A 16,326-nucleotide genomic window follows, 5' to 3' on the forward strand; every position below is an offset into this window, starting at 1 on the left:
CCATTGTATATATGTGCCACATCTTCTTTATCCATTCATCTGTTGATGGACATGTAGGTTGCTTCCATGTCCTGGCTATTGTAAATAGAGCTGCAATGAACATTTTGGTACATGACTCTTTTTGAATTATGGTTTTCTCAGGGTATATGCCCATAGTGGGATTGCTGGGTCATATGGTAGTTCTATTTTTAGTTTTTTAAAGAACCTCCCTACTGTTCTCCATAGTGGCTGTATCAGTTTACATTCCCACCAACAGTGCAAGAGGGTTCCCTTTTCTCCACACCCTCTCCAGAATTTATTGTTTGTAGATTTTTTGATGATGGCCATTCTGACCGGTGTGAGATGATATCTCATTGTAGTTTTGATTTGCATTTCTCTAATGATTAATGATGTTGAGCATTCTTTCATGTGTTTGTTGGCAATCTGTATATCTTCTTTGGAGAAATGTCTATTTAGGTCTTCTGCCCATTTTTGGATTGGGTTGTTTGTTTTTTTGACATAGAGGTGCATGAGCTGCTTGTAAATTTTGGAGATTAATCCTTTGTCAGTTGCTTCATTTGCAAATATTTTCTCCCATTCTGAGGGTTGTCTTCTCATCTTGTTTATGGTTTCCTTTGTTGTGCAAAAGCTTTTAAGTTTCATTAGGTCCCATTTGTTTATTTGTGTTTTTATTTCCATTTCTCTAGGAGGTGGGTCAAAAAGGATCTTGCTGTGATTTATGTCATAGAGTATTCTGCCTATGTTTTCCTCTAAGAGTTTGATAGTGTCTGGCCTTACATTTTATAGACTATACAGAAGTGGTAGTTTACTGCTGAATTCAGCAATCAGCAGATTCCCTGAGTGGCGCAGTGCTCTACATCAGGGTGCTAATGATGATAGAATGGAAAACCAAGATGTAATAATTAGATTTTGTATGTAAAACACAGGATGGATTTATACAGATAAAGAGAAACAAGTTCTGAGATTTCAAATACATATTATTTGTCCTGTGAAAGATAAATTTGAGGCATTGCAGATTAACTTTGGAAGGCTAAGAAAATAAATTTTTTCTCTTCCAATTCCTTTATCACTTTTCCACTTTTGTCATTTGCAACGGCTTTGAGTTGTATTGCTCTGGACTCTGTTAACATCTTTCTAGTGTCTGACTGGCTTAATTATTGGAATTAAGATTTTGAAGAATCAATTAAAAGATTATCTAGTTGGAGACAGGATACCCAATTAGGAAATATTGAAAAGGCAGCTACTCTGCTCCTGGTGTCTTTCATCTCAGCCATTGTTGAATCTAGCTTTTCCTTCTCAAGTAACAAGAACTCTTTTGATACCTGTGAAAGGAGGAAAGATCAAGCTGATCCTCAGAATCCATAAATGAGTCTCTTACGTGCCCTACTTCGTCAAAGATCCAGCTAAATTTGACTTGCAGTTATGTTTTCAATGTAATTACCAGGCACAAAAGAAAATTGCTTCCTTTATTACCATAACTGAAAAACATCATTTCTTTCTTCCATTTTTTTAATGTTACGTTTTAAATCAGTGAGATTCATGGAAATTTTATTTTTTCTCTGGCAATTCACAATAAGAGACTTTCAAAGTAATGCCACAGGTTTTTCTGTTTGTTTGTTTGTTTGTTTTAATTTGTCAGAACCCCTACCTCTAAAACAAGCAGCTCAGTGCTGCTTGTCCATAACTTACTTTAGAAGCATAATCATTTTTATTACCCAGGACAGGAATTAAGAATGTTTAACAGACTAGATGATGTAGTGGAAAAAGCTGTGATCTAGTTCTGACGCCAGTATTTACTATTTGTCCTTCAGCAAGTGAAATCTGAATTCTGAGTCTCCAGTTACATATCTGTAGAACAGCAGCATTTTGTCTGTAGTGTTATCTGGAAGGAGAATCAAATGTGGAAATGCATACGTGCTGCTTTTTAAACAGACATGAACTTTACAAGTAAGTTTTATTGTTACCATGACACTGGAAGAAAAACTTAAGCAGCATGCAAGAGCTCATAAAGCATTACTACAATGGTTAACCTCATTTTCTAGTGCTCATTTTATGCAGCCGCTTGTGTTCATTTGGACAGATGTCATTTTGGGAGCTTGAATTATGTCATTTTGAGAGCTCAGTTCTGCTCTAAACAAATCCATGGAGATGACCACTGAGATTCCAAACAAAGGATGAAAGAGCAGTTCAGACCCACCCTTACCCACATTCTTGACGTATGTACCTCGCCAATGGACTGCTTCAAAGGCTTCATGAAAATTTACTTACAGCAATAACGACGTAAATGATATACCATCCATAATAATACTGATTCCGTGACAAGTCTGTATTAAAATTTGGGGGTCAACCTGCCTCACATAGTCCATTTCTCTCTCCATTTTCTCTTCCACCAAACCTACCAGCCAGGAAAGCCTCTGACACACAGTGCTACTGGGGATTTGGTCTGTGTAGCTGTATCATCCAGAAGCTCTCTGAAATCCAGATTAGTTCAGGGATTTCAGGTCTGTAGCAAATTGGAGACCCTTAAAAGGCTAAAATTAAGTTGCATTTTACTTTGTAGAGTCAGGTGGAACTGAGTAGAGCAGACTGAGGAAAAGATTTCAGAAAACAGAGCCTAACAGGTAACAAGACACTGTGAAGGTTAAATTTGTATGTCAACTTGACTAGGCTATGGTGAACAGTAGTTTGGTCAATTAGTCTAGATTCCAAAGAAGTAGGAATTCAGACTCAAGACTCCAATGTAGAAACCCTGCCTGAGTTTCTCACCTGCCTGACCATTTTTCAGAATTTGGACTCAAGACTGTGACATTAACTCTTACATGAATTTCTAGGCTGTCAGCTTGCCCTACAGATTTTAGACTTGCCAGCCCTCATGAATGTGTAAGCTAGTTTCTTACAATAAAGTGCCTGTGTACGCTTTCTCTCTCTCTGCCTGAAATAAACAAACAAATAAATAAACAAATTTCAGTACAACAAAATAAAGGGGGAAAAGTAGACAACAGTTGAAGGTGTAAATTCACTCACTACCTAGTCTTTTAAAATTCCATCTACTCCTAGTATTCCAACCTTTACTTCTTGCATCCCAAGCAAGTGTCTAACTTGAAATTCTGCCGCACTAAAATTCTATGTTCAAGATGCCAAGTTTCTAAATAAAAGTTGTAGTTTTTTCCTGCCAAATTCTAATCTTATCTCAAGGATAATACCCCCTGATCTTAAATTATAGCCATTTACAGATCTCCTTAAAATCCATTTGTGTGCTTTGGCAAGAAAGCTAAGCTTTCTATCTATAAAGACATAATGGAGCTATAATTCATGTTCATTCTGGGAGGCCCAAGACACCATTTTTTAAGAAAATGAGAGAACACAGAAAGGAACTAACATTTAGGAGACTGGCATAGAGTTGTTTGAAAAGATTAAGAGAAATGATCACTGTGGGTGCAGTCTGCACGTTGCACACGAACCAGTCAGGAGCAAGCTGACCCAATTATCTAGCCGTAACTGTGCCAGGCCCTTTGGGTGCAGAAGCCTGGACTCTCATGAGAGAGACAAAGCTAAAAATACTAAGCATTTACATAAATATTTTCAGGTTCACAAAACTTTTTGTTCAGATGCATAAATAAAATAATAAAGCAAACATTACCAAAAAAAAAAAGAATAAGTTGAGGTGCTCGTTTAAGGTTGTAGGAGAGACCAGAGCAGGGCTCCACTGGTTTACCTCAGTTTCCCACTGCTTCAGCCCTGCTCCTGGTGGCTCCAGGAGGTGCTGTGGAGGACCACCTGAGAACCACTGAGAAGTCAGTATTTCCTGTTTTCTCAATTTCTAGAACCCATGGATTATACGTGTTATTCATTTAAATATATTTGGTTGGGGATAGAGAATCACTGGGGAAAAATACCAAAAACACATATATACATAGAGAAGTACTTCAATTTCAGAAATTTTTAAATAAAAAAAAAGTGCTTGCCTTAAAGACTACATTTCACAAAAATTATGTGAAAACGATTATAGGGCTATAGAAAATTGGAAGAGTAAATGACAGTGTGACTGAACAAATCAAGACAGCCTTCACTGGGAAGCCGACACGGGATATGTTGAATTTGGACTAGGGAAGAGGACAAGAAGGGAACCATCTAGGAGTGGTGACAGCGTGAGCACAAGTGCTGGAGCAGGAATGACTGAAATTGATACTGGGAGACTAACCAGTGTGGAATGAAGAGCCTGTGTGATGAGTAGTTGAAATAAATTTGGATAGATTGAGAAGCATTATTGTGGGCAGGGCACCTGAAGTACTGGATCATCTTTGAACATCCAGCATTAGAACTTTCCCCAACACATTTTGGGTGTTTAAAATTAAGTGTAAAATAAGGAAGCTTTATTTGATTCAGGAGGTAATGGGAGAGCAAATTTTTTTTCAATTAGAAAAGTACTTTGTGCTATTTTCTCCTCTAGGCCTCATATTTAAACTATGTATTATTAATGCAATTACATTTTTAAAGTAATAATCCAATATTGATTTGAACTACCGGGTTCACAATGTTATAAAAGCACACATTACCAAACCTCCAAAACTTTACAGTTATGGTGCTCAGTGGACTAGAGTTAACCAAGTACAGAGACACATGTTTTCCACTACCACACGTTACTTTATTTTTCTGTCATTCAAGTAGTACACCATAGTTTTGATGGTACTTGGGATTTATTTTAATCAAGTATGGTAAGACTCGCAAACTTGGAAATGAGTGTTTTATGAAGCGAGAACTCTCACAGATCCCTAGAAACAGGAGGCACAGTACACCCTGCAGGGGGGCCACACGGGGAAGCACCACAGTTGGTCAGGAGGCAGAAGGCGTGGGGGCAGTCATGGGGAAGAGTCTTTACTGTGGTTTCCATGGGAAGGTGAGGCAGTGTAAGCAGGTTTAGGATTGGCTAGTTTGAATAATTTCAGCAGTCTCTGGGGACACAGGGCTTCGTTGTCTACTACATAACCTTTGGAGTGATTGAGACAAGGGGATATTGGCCTGGAGTGTAAGAGACCAAAAAAGGAGGTGGTTGGGGATAAGGGTTCTGGATTGTTTGGTTTACATTTGAAAGGTGCACACAAGGGAGAGTTGTTTATTATCTCTAAGAACTGGCTAACACTGGGAAGGGCAGTTCTTTCAAGCTAGCAAAGTCTCAGATGTCAAAGCATCAGAATACAAAAAATAAGACATGATTAATACAATCATATAATGATGCAAGTGTGCAATCCAGGAGCTGTGACTACCTAGTATATAGCTCTGATCTACTAACTAGAGACCAGAAAATCCTAAGTTGTTATACATAAAGTAGGCCAAAAACACCGAAAAACTGCCTAGGGAACCATTTATAAAACAGGAAGTAGACTTAGCCTTGAAGCAATGGGACTGACTCTGATATTCCCAATATTCATGCTGATGAAGCTCTGTGCTACTGATATAAAAAAATCTTTCTTTAGGCTAGTAGCTTCAGGAAGCTAGATAGTGGGCAGCTGAAGAACGTTAAATGAGAATGGCAAGGGCAGAGAAAGAGCTTTAAAAAATTTTATTCAAGGTGAGCCATCAAACTAAAATAAAATATATGAGAGATATGAAGACAGTAAAAAAATAACCAGTAGAAGATGAATTCATTCCAGATAAAAATGAAAAAAGTTAAGCAGTCTTAAAATGACTTTAAGTCTGTTTAAAATCCTGTCTTAGTCTGCTCAGGCTGCCATAATGTAATACCGTAGACTGGATGGCTTAAACAACAGAAATTTATTTTCTCACAGTTCTGGAGGCTGGGAAGTCCAAGATCAAGGTCCTGACAGGTGAGGGCTCTCTCTAGCTTGCAGAGGGCTACCTTCTCACTTTGTCCTCACATGTCAGAGATAGAGAATCTGATGTCTCTTCCTCCTTTATAGGGACACCAGTTCCAATATATCAGATTACCACCCTTCTGACTTCATTTAACCTTAATCATCTTCTTAAAGGCTCTATCTCCAATACAGTCACATGGGGGATTAGGGTTTCAACATATAAAATTGGGGAGGGGACACAGTTCAGTTCAAGGCAATATGCCTCTAGCTGCTCCAAATTCATGTCTTTATCATGTGCAAAATACATTCATTCTGTCCCAACAGCCCCAAAAGCCTTATTAACTCATTCTAGCATCAACTCTAAGTCTTAAGTACAAAGTCTGATCTAAATATCATCTAAATCAGATATGGATGAGACTCAAGGTGCAGTTCATCCTGAAACAAAAATTCCTCTCCAGCTGTGAAACTGTGATACCAGACAATTTATGTGCTTTTGAAATACAGTGGTGGGAAGGCATAGACATTCCCACTCCAAAAGAAAGAAATAAGAAAGAAGGATGGGGTGACAGGTCCCAAGCAAATCCAAAACCTAGCAAGGCAAATTCCATTAGGTTTTAAGGCTTGGGGATAATCCTCTTTGGCTCCATGCCCCACCTTCTGGACCCACTGGGGTGGCAGTCCTGTGGCTCTGCCAGGTAGGGGTCTCATCTCCAAGGCTTCAGTTGGAGGCTGTATGGCCTGTTGAAACCAAGGTGATGGTGCCACTCTTTGAAGCTGTAGAGACAGCCCTGATGATCTCTGAATGGCCTTTGGAGTCATTCTTCCCTTTTCTTAAAGAATAGTGTACATTTGCAACCAAATAGCTCTATGGTCCCATCTTGTAGAATCTAAGTTCTATGGTCCCATCTTGTAGAATCTAAGAAGTTTGACAGCCTTCTTTCATTTCATCCTGTCTCAGTCTCCTTAACTGGCAGTGTTTCTGCTAGTAAAATCCCATCTCTATTCCTGGTTTTTGCTGAGGTAGGCGAATGAAATTGTGATTCTAATCCCTGCTAATCTTCCTTTCAAATAGTTGTTTAGCCATACCCTCAGTGTTTTCTTCAGAACAAGCTTTCTCATATTTTGTAAAACGGGTAGACTGAGAATATTCTAAGTCTTCAAGTTCTGGTTCCTTTTTGCTTAACAATTCCTTCTTCAGTTCATCTCCCTCTTCTTTCATTTTACTATAAGCAGTCAGGAGAAACCATGCTGCTCCTTTAACAGTTTTGCTCAGCAATCTCCTCAGCTAAAGACCCATTTTTTTAAATTTTATTTTTTAATTGAAGTGTAGTTGCTATATAATATTATATAAGTTACAGGTGTATAATAATAATGATTCACAATTTGTAAAGGTTATATTCCATTTATAGTTATTATAAAATATTTGCTATATTTCCCATGTTGTACAGTATATTCTTGTAGCTTATTTTATACCTAATAGCTTGTACCTATTAATTCCCTATCCCTATCATGCCCCTCCCCCCTCTCTCCCCACTTGTAACCACTAGTTTGTTCTCTATATCTGTGAGTCTGCTGCTTTTTTGTTTTATTCACTAGTCTGTTGTATTTTTTAGATTCCACGTATAAGTGATATCATGCAGTATTTGTCTTTGTCTGACTTACTTCACTTAGTATAATGCCCCCCAGGTCCATCCATGTTGCTGCAAATGACAAAATTTCATTCTTTTTTATGGCTGAGTAGTATTCCATTGTATGTATGTCCATTCCATTCATCTGTCGATGGACACTTAGGTTGCTTCCATGTCTTGGCAATTGTAATTAATGCTGCTATGAACATTGAGGTGCATGTACTTTTCGAGTTAGTGTTTTTATTTTTTTCATATATATACCTAGGAGTGAAATTGCTGGGTCATATGGTAGTTCTATTTTTAGTTTTTTGAGAAACCTCCATACTGTTTTCCACAGTATGAATGGATGCACAGAGCGAGAAGTTAGACGTTTTTAACAAAGAGAAAATATAAAGAAAAACCAAACAGAGGTGAAGAATACAATAACTGAAATGAAAAATATACTAGAAGGAATCAACAGTAGACTAAATGATACAGAGGAATGGATCAGTGAGCTGGAAGACCGAGTAGTGGAAATCACTGCCACTGAACTAAATACTCATTTTTACTGCTTGCAAGTTCTGTCTTCCAAAAGACACTAGAACACCAGATCAGCCAAGTTCTTTGCCCTTTATAACATGGTTATTTTTCTTACAGTTTCCTGTAAACATGTTCTTCATTTCCATCTGAGACCTCACCAGAATGACCTTTAACATCCATATTTCTACTAACATTCTGTTCATGATTATTTATGTATTCTCTAAGAAGATACAGACTGTCTCTCAAGCTCTCTTCTTTACTTTCTGAACCCTTACTAGAATCACCTCTAATGTCTATAGTTCTACCAATGTTGCCTTCACAGCAATCCAGGCTTTTCCTAGCATGTATCTCAAAAACTCCTCCAGCCTCTACTCACTACCCAGTTGCAAAGCTCCTTCCACATTTTTAGGTATTTGTTACAGAAGCATCCTACTTCTTTTTTTTTTTTTTTAATTTTTATTGGCGTATAGTTGCTTTACAATGTTATGTTAGTTTCTACTATACAGCAAAGTAAATCAGCTATACATATACATATATCCCCTCTTTTTTGGATTTCATTCCCATTTAGGTCACCACAGAGCACTGAGTAGAGTTCTCTGTGCTATACAATGGATTCTCATTAGTTATCTATTTTATACATAGTATCAATAGTGTATGTATGTTAATCCCAATCTCCCAATTCATCCCACCCCCAGAAGCATCCTATTTCTTGGTACCAGAATCAAAGAGGAAAAGGAAGGAATAATCTCTATTAAAAAAATATAAAATCAGGGCTTCCCTGGTGGCACAGTGGTTAAGAATCCGCCTGCCAATGCAGGGGACACGGGTTCGAGCCCTGGTCCAGGAAGATCCCACATGCCACAGAGCAACTAAGCCCATGCCCCACAACTGCTGAGCCTGTGCTCTAGAGCCCGTGAGCCACAACTGCTGAGTCCATGCGCCACAACTACTGAAGCCCACGCGCCTAGAGCCTGTGCTGTACAACAAGAGAAGCCACTGCAATGAGAAGCCCGCGCACCACAACGAAGAGCAGCCCCCCATCGCCGCGACCAGAGAAAGCCTGCACACAGCAACAAAGACCCAACGCAGCCAAAAATAAATAAATAAATAAAAATTTAAAAATATATATAAAATCATATGAACAGGAAAAAATCCAATTAGTAACCCTAGAAAATATATCAGCATTAAAAAAGTCATAAAACTGAAAGTATAAACTCTGGAATGAATAAAGTTAAAGACTTAATAAACTGGAAGAGAGAACTAAGAATTGTACCCAGGATGCAGCATAAAGAAAAAGACTGAAAAAGTTGTTGAGATATGGTGTTCCTCAAGAATCCTTGTTTAATGGAATTTTAATGGAATTCTAGCAAAAGATAAAGAGGAATGTTTTAGCAGCATATTCAAAGAAATAATGGCTGAGAAATTTTAATATGTATACATAAAAATCAATAGGGAAAAGACTAATCTACAGTTTACCAATCCAAGAAAAGTTAGGAAAGGAGGAGAAATGAAGCCATGAGAAATCGCTGATGAAACTAAACCATGAAATAAAATGGTCAGTGTAACTCTGAATACATTATAGTGACAATAAATGTAAACGGATTACATGACTCTGATTAAATTAAAAATCAAATTATTAGCTTGGATATAAAAAAAATCAGTTGTATGCTCTTTATAGTAGACACTGACACGAACACACACATTCACTGCCACACCCATGCACACCCACCCTAAAACAGAAAATTTAAAAAGAAAAAAAGAAAAAGAGATGTGCCAGGCATATATGGACCAAAAAAGAGCTGGTATAACAATATCACTCAAACTAGAATTTGCAAAAGCATTAACATGAATAAAGAATATTTGAAAAGAGTATAAAAATTATAAATTTGTGTATACTAAATATAGACTTAAACTGTAAAACACCCAAAAAACAAAAAAACTACAAAAACTCAGAACTGCAAAATAAAATTGACAAACTTATTATAATAATGACAGAATTTAGCACCTCTCTTAGAAACTATTTATTTGGAGAATGTACAGAGAGGATTTGAGTAACACATATAGCATGATTTTAAATATATATATCTCCATACCCAAAAGAGAACCCAACAGAGAATATGCATTCTTCTAAAACATTCATTCAACATTTTAAATGTTTAAAATTTACTTTATACTTTCAGCCATAAAGAATCACAATTATTCACATATTATCTGGTCACTCTGCAACTAAATTAGAAATTAAGTATTACAAATAGTAATGAAAATCCTACAGGTTGGAAAACCTGAAAAAATAAAAAGCCTCAACAGTGAATGGATTAAAGAATAATTCACAAAGAAAATTATAAAATGTATTAACTGAATGATGATTGAAAAACTAAAATACTAATAAAAATAAAAAAATTTATGAGATGTAGCTAAAGCAGTACCTAGAAGTTATGAATAGTCTTAAATATATTTATTACAAATAAATGAGCTAGCATTTAATCCAAGAAGCTAGATGAAGAAGTCAAAAGAACAGTAAGAAAGTTGAAGCAATGAAATTATAAAAACAACATACAAATTATTAACCTGGGAAAAACACTAATGAGATAATTTTAAAAATCTGTTCTTTTGAAGGCTAGTAACTAGGCAAGCCTCTAGAAAGTTTGATCAAGATAGACATATATATACTTGATTAATGAATTATTCATATAATGGGATACTACTATACAGCAACTAGACTGAGTGAGTTGGGCCTACGTGTATCAGTTTACAGAAATCACAAAAACATATGTTAAGGAAAAGAATAAGATGCTGAATGATAAAAATTTCTGTAGTCTTATTTATTCATTGAATAATGTTTTATATATTTATATATAAAAACATATGTATATATATGTGTGTGTATGCATGAGTATGTTGTGGGTATTTATGTAATAAAATTACCTGTTAACATTTTATTTCTTAAAAAAATTGAAGCATTATGGCAGAATGTTAGCATTTAAAAATCTTTAATAAAATAATATACATATGCTTGAAGTTTCTTTTTCACTTTTCCTCTATCCCATTCCCTTCCTTCCATCTACAGAAGTATCCATTATCCTGAAGTCAGTATTGTTTTGTTTTATTTTACATTTCCAACTAGTTTTATACCTCTACATTTTGGAAAAACTCCCACTCTCACAAAGTAGTTTCTCTTTTTCCATTTTAGGAAACTATAACTCTCCTTCGACAATTTTGTTTTCTAGTAGTTTCTTTTGCATGACAAAGGAATGATTTCATTCCCTGGAAAGATGTAGCCGACCAAATGAATACTGGCATTTAGACCCAAGGCCAAAAAGAAATCAGTTTCTTCCTAGCACCAGTTATGCTATGGACATGTAAAGCATAAAAATGGAAAATAGAGTCAGCATTCACTACAGATCTTTAGAGTACTTATTGGCTCATTTGACTAGCATGGAAAGAATTATAGAGAAATATGAAAGGCATCGCCCAATGCTTTTTGAAAAAAGATGGTTTTTTATACAAATATATACTCCATCCCCCAAATTCTTACATGTTGCTTTTGTGGAATAAAGAATTGAATATATATATATATATATATATATATATATATATATATATATATATATATATATATATATATATATATACACACACATATATATATATATATGTGTATATATATATATATATATATGTGTGTATATATATATATATATATATTCCATTCAATATATCATAGTAATTAATCACCATAAAGAGAATTAGTTTTCTCATAAAGGTAGCCTATGAATGAATAGCTTTCTTTCTGGAATAAAATAAGATTTTCATCCTCAGCATCTTTGCTTTACTTTTTTTTTTTAAATTAATTAATTTATTGTTTATTTATTTATTTTGGCTGCGCCGGGTCTTAGTTGTGGCACACAGGCTCTTTGTTGCAACATGTGGACTTCTTAGTTGCAGCATGCAGACTGCTTAGTTGAGGCATGTGGACTCTTAGTTGTGGCATGCATGCAGGATCTAGTTCCCCCACCAGGGATTGAACCTGGGCCCACTGCAGTGGGACGGAGCCTTACCCACTGGACCACCAGGGAAGTCCCGTCTTGCTTTACTTTTGAAAATGTTTAACCTTAATTACATGCTAAGTGCAGGTTGATTGATGATTACACAAATCTTACCAGCAATGGTAAAGACCAATATCAGAGAGTCCAATTGCCTTTTGTTCATTCTACATTAGACAACTGGGTTCTTTTATAGTTTATCAGTTCCTAGGATCTTTTCTAAAAATTAATAAATTGACTTTCTCAGTGATACATTATGCTTGAGTATCCTGAGGGAAAAACTAACAGTATTGACCATTTCCACATGGCAAGAATTTCCTCTGTGAGTTACAATTGACAAATTAGTTGTTTTCAGCTTTTCTTTATCTCCTATTATTTCTCTTTCAAAACTGGTAAGCAACAAAGAGCTCTCTTTTCCTCAGATTCTTCTGTAACTTCTGTTCCCTGAGGAAATGATCTGTCTCTTAAGACAGCTTAAGACAGGGAGAAGGGTAAAGGCAAGAAATATCTGAGGAAAAAATCAATTATTATTTCAAAGATATTTTCTACCACACTTCCTAATACCCCTTGGGAAGTGCTGGTCTAAAGAACGGACGGTTAAAAGCTGATGAATAAAATGATGTGTGTGGTAGTAATGCTGTCCTGAGTTATGATTTTCATGTGTGGTAGATTACAGTAATAGCCCTCAGTAAATAATGAATAACTCACTGTCTTTGTAGTCTTTTGTGGAGTACTCTCCTACATTGACTCTTGAAAATCCTCTCGTGCTATTGGGAGCTCTTCTTCCACCATATGAAGAAGGCTGGCCAGCTTGTTGAAGACATGGGGATCAACCCAGAGCCAACAGCAACCAGCAGACACGTAAGTTAGCTCCAGTTGAGCTGCCAACTGACTGTAGGTGCATAAGTGATCTTAATTGACACCCACACTGCCAGATGAGCCTCCACCAAAGTGTTAATATGAATCATAAGCAAATAAAATGGTTATCTAACCCGTTTTTATTGTATCAATATAAAAATGTACAATACAATACAAAAACTATAGTATAATATGGTAGAAATAGAAGATAGAAGAGATACTTTGTGGGTAGATTTTCTCAAACAGGCATATATGGGATCAAGAAAAAGAAAAACTCAAATGGGATGAGCTGGGCCCTTGGAAGGTCTTATTTTTCATTCAGTGATCTAAAGTGGTTTTCTTGGTTTAAGGTGCCTCATGTTCATTCTTCTGCCAAGAAATTCATTTATTTCTGGATAGGATCTGAGGATTTAATCCAGACTCAACAAAATCATGCAAATGTTTTGTAAAAAGAGTTCTCAAGTGAGATATTATAGGAAATAAAGAAAAAGGAAGGGTCAAGTGTAACTATGGAGATTCTAATCTTCAGTGACTTAGAAAATTGTAGACAGGTAGCTAAATAAAGCAAAAGGAAGGGTCAAGTGTGATCATGGAGATTATCATCTTCAGGGACTTAGAAAATTGTAGACAGGCAGCTGGGTGGACCCATGCTAGATGGGGCCTTGGCGTCATCCTGCAGTTGTGCCTTTTTGTAAATCACTATCACTCTCACTGGCTTGGATTCAAGAGGTTGTTTTGTTGTCACTGATGAAATAAAAAACAAACAGTTGTCTTAGGATAAGCATATTCTCAGATATTAGGCTCATCTAAATTCCTGATTAAATGGATTTTCCTAAAGATTTCCTCAAAGCAATGAGGTAAATGTCATAAAACCAAGAAATGTTAAAAATATGAAGGGACTCATGATACATGCCCTCAGGTTCTGAATCTAAATGCTGCCTTATAAAATGGACTGCTACCAGTTAGCTGTGATTAGATAGGCTCAAATAGCACTAGCTCTAGTCTCTTGGGAACTTCTACTAGCCCTGTTCATCGCTTTTTTACAAATTTATTTTACATCCATGATCTCATTTAATCTTTACAACAATCCTTAGATTTAGACATTATTTTTATTCACATTTTAGAGATGAAGAAACTGAAACTGAGCTAGAATAACTGGCCGAAGTTAATGCCGTTGGTAAATAGAGGCACATGAGGTTATAGTCTGGAAAGGTTGTTTGACATTAAGTCAAGTCCTTGTTTTCTCAATGGTGCTGGTTCTCTTCAACCTATTTCAAAGGCACTGGGAACCTGTGGTACCTCAGGGACCACTGACCAGAAAAAGGAGAGAGAGGGGAATAAACCAGGCAGTGCTCTGGGCCCCTCACTCTAGTTTCAGCCAGAGCACATCTGATATATATGCATCCCATTTAAAGTTTTGTTTGAAAAAATTCTCAAATGCTGTATTATACCCTGATGTCTCCTAATGCTGTACTAGCAAATTCTTGAAGTCAGACCTGTCTTATCCTTTCTTTGGTTTCACAACAGTGTGAAACCTCCCCTGACCTGGAGCAGATGGAAATCATTGCCCTTGGGATGTGCTTTGGGATCCAGGACAGCACAGTCTAAGGACCTCCCATGACCCCTGGCAGCCTTGCTGTCTTTGTCATCAAAGCTAATTAAGTATTCACAGTACCTGCAGCCTTCTCACTGTAATCAGTGATAGCACTGTTATCACAACTCATTGAGCTCTCTTCAAGGAGGGAAATGATATCTTCTCCAAATATCTTGAGGCAGTTTTCAGTGAGAAACTGTACAAAAGAAATCTGTAACGCAAAAGGGCAAAAAACAGGGTGTTATTTTATGGCATAGTTATAAATCACATTTCGTATGTGAATCTTGGCTCTAACAAAAATGCAGAATAATTCTGAGAAAAATTCAGACTTGATTAAAATAAATAAATAAATAAATATATATATATGTATATATATGTATATGTGTATATATATATACACACACACACACACACACACACACACACACACACACACACTAGTTTTCTCTATGAGATAACTGATACTTTCAAGAGTACTTTGGGCACAGATTTTAAAATTCTTTTAATCAGTGGTCTAAAATTATAATTTGTGGCCAAATTTAAATAGCTAACATTTTTGTAATGATGGTTACATCCTTAAAACTAGGATAATTTTCAGGTAACCCATACAGGGTATTTGGGGCAAAGATGTATATTCTCTTATTAAATTTTATTTATTTATTTTTATTTAAGAACTTTTCCAGTTTTATTGAGATATAATTTATGTATAACATCTGAAAATTTATAAAGTATCCAATACACAAAAACTTGTGAAATTCACTTAGGAAATATCTGAAATGTGGGAAGCAGAGATTTCTGTGGAAGGAAGCAGCTGGAGAGAAAACATGTGATGTGTTTGTCTGACTGCATTGCCTTGCCTCATGCTTGCTCTGGGTAAGCTTGGGGAAGAGCTGTGTTCTTATTAGGCACGTGTGGCTCTATTAGGATGTTCTGAAATCTTTTACTAGTTTTTTCATCCTGCAGTGGAGGCAAAATAGTAGACAAGTAATTTTCTGAATGAGCCACAACTGGCAGAGCAAGGCCAGTATGTGTGGAGCCATGGGTACTCATATTGCCCAAGCCACCTAGGATGTGCCAGCAGTGACCAGAGCAGCTAGGTGTTGTCATCATTGTGCAGTGATGCAACCATGGCTTGGAAACCTTGCCCAAGTTTACACATCCCTTAGTGATTAGGCTGAGAGTTGAACCTTGGCTCTCAGACTCCAAAGCCCAAGGTTCTTTTCTATCATATCATCCTACTCTCATCTCTCTATTGTTTAGTCTCCTGGATGAGAAAGGAGAAGTGACTCAGCTGCTCTCAATTTCCGGTTTAACAACCCACCTTCCCATACCCCACCAGAGTAGGACTCTGCCACTCCAGGGGAATGCAATTAAAATGTGCACTTTAAAAAACTGGTCCATCAGAGTTAATACCGCAAACTTCAGGTTCAAAGTGGGGACTCTGCCCCACAAGGCATAAAAATGAGAGATCTCATTACCTTTTTTGTGAAGTTGTTTTATAATTCTGAGCTGCCAGAATTAGGCAGGCAAAGAATGCTTGGGGCTATACACACTGATAAATTGTAAGCTGTCATCTGATTGGATGAGGAATGTTGCGTAACACTCCAAAAAGGTATCACAAGAGAACTACATTGCTTTTGGCAGCTAGACTAAAGACAGAAAAATATACTTCTAAACAAAGCAAGTCATTTTGCTTAGGAAGTGGAAAGACAAAGACAAAGAGAACAGAGTACTTTGTATACCATGTACACAGTCCACTCTCACAGAGTTCCAGGAATGAATGCATACAAAAATGTTTCATTGAATTTAATTCCTGAACCAGGTAAGAACTTCTCTGGTTAGTTATGTGTTTGACAAAGTTAAGATCATAC

General features: G+C 36.5%; 1 protein-coding gene across 27 annotated transcripts in view; it reads right to left on the bottom strand.

Annotated features, from left to right (window-relative positions):
* Positions 1-16,326, bottom strand: part of MAD2L1 (mitotic arrest deficient 2 like 1) — a 287,298-nt gene that overhangs the window by 230,458 nt on the left and 40,514 nt on the right. For 25 of the 27 annotated variants that reach the window (XM_082463041.1, XM_082463025.1, XM_082463042.1 and 22 more), the window contains one exon: positions 11,810-14,666. The gene's annotated coding sequence lies outside the window, so the exon portion shown is untranslated. Of the gene's footprint in view, positions 1-213; positions 14,667-16,326 lie in introns of those variants that run through there. The other 2 variants (XM_082463031.1, XM_082463043.1) reach the window with 2 other exon arrangements.

Source organism: Balaenoptera physalus, assembly GCF_965194825.1.
Source record: "Balaenoptera physalus genome assembly, chromosome: 5".
NCBI lineage: Eukaryota > Metazoa > Chordata > Mammalia > Artiodactyla > Balaenopteridae > Balaenoptera > Balaenoptera physalus.